This window comes from Mus caroli, unplaced genomic scaffold (assembly GCF_978045245.1).
Source record: "Mus caroli unplaced genomic scaffold, Mus_caroli_1 scaffold_4, whole genome shotgun sequence".
Classification (NCBI taxonomy): domain Eukaryota; kingdom Metazoa; phylum Chordata; class Mammalia; order Rodentia; family Muridae; genus Mus; species Mus caroli.
The window spans coordinates 94,176,698-94,182,933 of record NW_028227259.1 but is presented as its reverse complement, the minus strand read 5'-3'; positions in this window follow the sequence as shown (position 1 = coordinate 94,182,933).

Here is a 6,236-nt window from a genome sequence, read left to right as displayed (position 1 = left end):
CACACACACTAATATATATAATATTAATAATAAGTAATAATATATATAATATATTAGTGTGTGTATGTGTATATATATACACACATATACACACATACATGTATACATATATGTATATGTACACACACATATATATACATATATGTCTACACACACACACACACAGAGATATGGATATATCCATATCTCTGTGTGTGTGTGTGTGTGTGTGTGTGTGTGTGTGTGTGTGTGTGTGTGTGTAACTTTCTGAGGTCTTAATTTTCCCTTGATCAAAGGAGGATCCAGGGTATGATGATTCATCCAGCCTTTTCTCTTCTTTCTATTTCTATAAACTATTCTGAGTATTTTCCCTAGCATCTAAACACTATTCAGTTCCTTAGAAGTGGAACTGAGTCGGATATAGTGAGTAAAAAGACCCATCACTCTCAAAAGAAAAAAAGAGATACCTATATGGAAAATACTGTGACCTTTTCTAAGCACTATATACATAGGCACGCTTGATCCTTACAATCAAAGTAAGCACTATTATTTTGTTATGTACATTTAACCTAGAGGAGCCTCAAGTGCAGGATGAAGTGCTGTAGTTAATTTGAGGGTCATGACTAGCAAGTAGTGGGGTTGGGTATAAACCTTGGCAATGGGGCTTCAAAGTCAGCACTCCACATCATTCCACACTGCTGTGTCACACTCTCCACCCTTATGGCAAACACTGATTGTTTCAGCTTCCCTGCATATTAACCAAGAACTAGGGGTCAGGCTGAACATGGTGTCAGAGGTGCATCAGGAAAGGAGACAAACACTTCACATTCAGTTTCATGTGATTAAAAGTAAACTGTTGTTGGAAAATAGGATAACCAAAAAGGCAGCTGAATGCTAAGATTGTATTGTGTTTAAAAAAAATGAAAATCTCAAAAATACTTAAGATTCTTGGACATTATTATTCCAGTCTAAATGTCTGTCCTGCTTGTCAAAGGTCTTCAATGTGCCTAGTTTCTCACTCTTAATACTCAGGTAGTCCTTGTGCTAGACTGCAGGGTCTTTACTGTAGGGTTAATACTTTCCTCATAGAGATTCTCACTCTGCCCCAGTGAATAGAGCAGCAGGTATTTAATGAGTATTTGTTAAATGAGTGAGAGTATTTGCTAAGTTAATATAATTTTTTAAAAGTACCCCCTAGAAAAACAATAAAATTGCTCCCTTTTCCTCTCCTTGTAACAAAATAAATACATTTAACAGACAACCAGGTTACCTAGAATTTTATGGGTCAGTTTACTCAGTTCAAAGCAAAATGGTGTGTGCTCACCACTTGAATTTTCTGACACACATTGGGTTTTATTTAGTTTTACTCTTCAATACTATTTTTAGTTAAAAGTATGTTTAAGGACGAGATATAACTCAGGGGTAGAGCGCACGCCTAGTATATAGAAGACTTTGAGTTTCATCCCAAACACATGGGGTGGGGGGAGGCTTAGTTAGACATGACCTAATAGGGGCTAGATGGATGGCTTTGTGGTTAAGAGCACTGGCTGGTCTTCTAGAGGTCATGGGTTCGATTCCCAGCACTTATTTGTTGGCTCATAACTGTCATAATTTCAGTCCCAGGGATCTAACACTTACTTCTGGCCCACTGGACAAGCATATGGTGCACAGAGACACATGCAGACAAAACACCACACAGTTAGCTATGACTTAAGGTTATAACTTTAAAGCTTCCCCTTGAAGTTCACAAAGGAAAAAGCAATCATGTTTTAATATGAGAGTTAATTTTTTGTTCAAAATGTGATATTCATAATTGAATTAAATAGGTATTAGCTAATCTTTACTTCAAGATCTTGTTAGGATTATAATGATATCCTATGACAATATCACAAAATGACCTGCTGAACAAAATTCTTTTAACAGCACTGGATGGGAAAAGTTCAAAAGGAAGAAATGTCTCCCAAATTAAAATATTCTTGAGTGGTAGAAGCAGAATGAACGCAAGCTTGCTTATAATTTAGGTCTCATGGCCTCCCACTGACCCGGTGTGCATTTAAAATACAGTAGGAGGGAGAGGAGGCAGCAGAGGCTAGTGGGAGAGAATATGACTAGTGTTCATGATATTGTGAAAATTTTTTTTAAAAACCACTTAGACAGTTCATGGACATTGGTCACATGAAGATCTGTCAACTACTGCCCATATATCCAAAAATGCATAGGCTGAGCAGAGATGCCAAATCAAATTTTATTTTTATGGTATGTAAAAGTGTGAAATCAGAGATGACAATGACTGGGAGTTGGTCGAACGTTATAAAGTGGAGACGCCGCAAATCAGCCTTTCAGAATCCGTAGAAGAAAGGTACAGGCTCATCGCTGGGGGCTGAAGAGGCTTCCTGGGTGTGTTCTTGCCCAGCAGACAGCTGTTGAATGAGCTGCGATAGGGTCAGCCTCAGCTCACTGTCTTCGGAGCTTTCTTAGAAACTAAATCTTCGACAGCTAATTAATAATGAAGCATCTACTTTACACGACAGCACTAAGGTCTTTTTCTAGCCCAGCAACTAAGAAATTAGCCTAGAGGAGGCCTAAGCTCACGTTAAGCAATCAAGGCACAAACCTACACCTGCCGTTCAAAGGACCACTGAGTTCCTAGGCAAATGGATGGACCTGGAGGGCATCATCCTGAGTGAGGTAACACAATCACAAAGGAACTCACAAAATATGTACTCACTGATAAGTGGATATTAGCCCAGAAACTTAGGATACCCAAGATATATAATACAATCTGCTAAGCACATGAAACTCAAGAAGAATGAAGACCAAAGTGGGGTCACTGTACCCCTTCTTAGAATTGGGAGCAAAACATCCATGGAAGGAGTTACAGAAACAAAGATTGGAACTGTGACGAAAGGATGGACCATCTAGAGACTGCCATACCCAGGGATCCATCCCATAATCAGCTTCCAAACGCTGACACCATTGCATACACTAGCAATATTTTGCTGAAAGGACCCTGATATAGCTGTCTCTTGTGAGACTATGCCGGGGCCTAGCAAACACAGAAGTGGATGCTCACAGTCAGCTAGTGGATGGATCACAGGGCTCCTAATGGAGGAGTTGGAGAAAGTACCCAAGGAGCTAAAGGGACCTGCAACCCTATAGGTGGTACAACATTATGAACTAACCAGTACCCCGGAGCTCTTGACTCTAGCTGCATATGTATCAAAAGATGGCCTAGTCAGCCATCACTGGAAAGAGAGGCCCATTGGACTTGCAAACTTTATATGCCCCAGTACAGGGGGAATGCCAGAGCCAAAAAAAAAAAAAATGGGAATGGGTGGGTAGGGAAATGGGGGAGAGGGGGGAGGGTATGGCGGACTTTTGGGATAGCATTGGAAATGTAATTGAGGAAAATACGTAATAAAATATATTAAAAAAAAAAACCACTGAGGATCCCGACCAACTGTTTTAAGCTATGTTACATTGAGTCGAATACATGGAATAAAAGTAGGCTCTAAGAAGAAAAGCATTTTAGTGGAGCATCAAGGAAAGCAGACACAAGACAACACACCCAGCGCCGGGCGGCAGAGGCAGGTGGATTTCTGAGGTCGAGGCCAGCTTGGTCTACAAAGTGAGTTCCAGGACAGCCAGGGCTACACAGAGAAACCCTGTCTCAAAAAAACCAAACAACAAAAACAAAACAAACAAACAAACAAAAAGACAACGCACCCAGCTTTACGAACCAGAGTAACCTGAGGTGGAATTTCATTACCTAAACTTCCAAGTAAGCACTGCTGAGTAAACGTGGAATGTGGGTCTGGGACGGATACATCTGTGCTCCTGCTAAAGGTTATCGGTGCTGCCCTAAGCAAACCCTGAAGCCCACGCATAGTGACACTTTAACAGAGCACCACCGGACCTGGGCTGATTGCTTCAGTTTACATGCCATTGGTCACAGAACTTTGAACCAGCCATTTTTGTTTAGAAACCTTGTAAGATGTTGTTATCTCTTTAAGTTAAACAAACCCTTGGACATACACACCTGCTGTTTAATGGATGGTGTGTTCCGAAATGGAAGATTTCACAAGCGAGGGACTGAGTGGAAGAACCCAGACAGGTGGTAAAAATCTGCTGTCTCCACTCTTCACTGTCACTCCATTTCATACAAAAGACACCTCAACCTTTCTGTTTTAGTCTCCAGGAGAGTGATCCTATATGATCCTGAGTTAGAACTTTTTAAAATTAATGTTAAGACATGAAATTAAATAGCACACATTTCTGTTTCTTTGTTTGACGAGACCCTTATTGAAATCCAGAAATTTTCCTAAACAGTTTTCTCGTGCCATAATTTTGTTCTCTATTGAATTATATTAACATACCAAGGTTTATTTTTATTTTTTAAGATATTACAGGTTTTTTTGTTTCATTGTTTGAGACAGGTCTTCACAGCCAGGAAGCCCAGGCTGGCCTCTAACTCTCTAGGCAGACCAGGTTGACCTCAAACCCTCAGGGGTCTTCCTTCCTTTGCCTTCTATTAAGAAGGATTAAAGGCATGTACTATCCTGTTCAGCAAAAATCAATTTCTTCTTCTTTTTAAATTTTTTTGATTGTTTTTTTTTTTTGTCTTTTGATACATGGTTTCTCTGTGTGGCCTAACTTGCTTGTGTTAGAACTCACTTCATAGACCAGGCTAGCCTTGAACTCACAGCGATCCACTTGCCTCTGCTTCTTGAGTGCTTCAGTTAAAGGCATGTGCCACCACCACCCAGCAAAAATCAACTTATAAGTTAAAGTGACATGATTTTGTAGTAGGGAAAGTTTAACTCACTTAGTTGAATGAATTAAATTTAAAAAAATGTTGGTCTTCAAAATAATAAAACATCACCAGGCTGTGATCACTATTATCTTGGAATAAAGATACTGGACATATCACAGAGGAAACCAGCAGCCATATTAAATTCTAACTGTGTTTAGTGGGTTCTTCCTTTATTGAACATTGAAATGCACCGATTTACTTGTTGTTCTGGGTTATTTTCCTGCTTCAGACTAGGCTACAATTCTCACAAGAGACTTACAATAAAGCAATAGTAACCACGTGAAAATTGCCTTTTTCAAAATACAGGGGGAGCAGTGTAGCCAGTAATAGTGACAATTCCGGTAGATTAATATTGTCATATTTCAGTTTCCTAATCTAACTCAATCACAAACAGATGTGCCATAAAAGATCAGATCTACCCCACCAGAAATAAGAGCTGCTATAAGCCAAACGATCTGATGTAAGACAAGGGGGGAAGGAATTCAGAAGACCCTTCCTGTAACGTCAATACTAAAACACTGCCCAATAGCACATGTAGCCGTGTAAATGTTTTTGAAGAATTTAAATCTGGGGCTGTGCTATGTGACATAAACCCTTAATCCCAGCACCTGAGAAGCAGGGCCAGAGGAGGAGAAATAATGGGAGGGGTAGAGGAGGACGAGGAGGAGGATGAGGATCAAGAGGAAACAGAAGAGTGAGGAATGTTAATCTACCTGCCGGTCAGTGGACCACGCATGCACTGTCCAGGTCACCACAGACCCTCACTTTCTTTCTTTTTTTTTTTTTTTTTTTTGGTTTTTCGAGACAGGGTTTTTCTGTGTAGCCCTGGCTGTCCTGGCACTCACTTTGTAGACCAGGCTGGCCTCGAACTCAGAAATTCGCCTGCCTCTGCCTCCTGAGTGCTGGTATTAAAGGCGTGCGCCACCACGCCCGGCTCCAGACCCTCACTTTCATCCGTCCTGTTGAGTTTCTAACTTCTATATGTTCAACGGCCCTAGAACCTAACAGAGCAATGACAGCCTTAAGGAAATCTTTTTTGTCACATCAACTAAGGGAAAGGTGGAAAATAGGCAGAGCCTTTCAGCAGTGTCATGAATCCCTGCTGTTCTGGTGAGAGATGAGGCGCTGAGGCCTTCATTTCCCTGCAAGACACCAGAGGATCAACTTAGAGCTTGGTTCTGAACAAGACCTTCCAGTTCATCTGTACTGAGTCCCTTCCTAAGCAAACGTCTGTTAGACTCACACGTCGGTGGGCACGGCTTCATTAACGACCCTCAGCTGAGGGGGAGCCCAACCATTGCAGAGGAGCCCCATCACAAGACACGGTGCTCAGGCCCAGCAGGGAAGAATTTGCTGCGTTCTACATGCCTATGAATGGACATGGTCAATGACATGTGGTTAGCGTCTCCTATGTTGATCTCAGTGAAATGACATGATTCGTGTG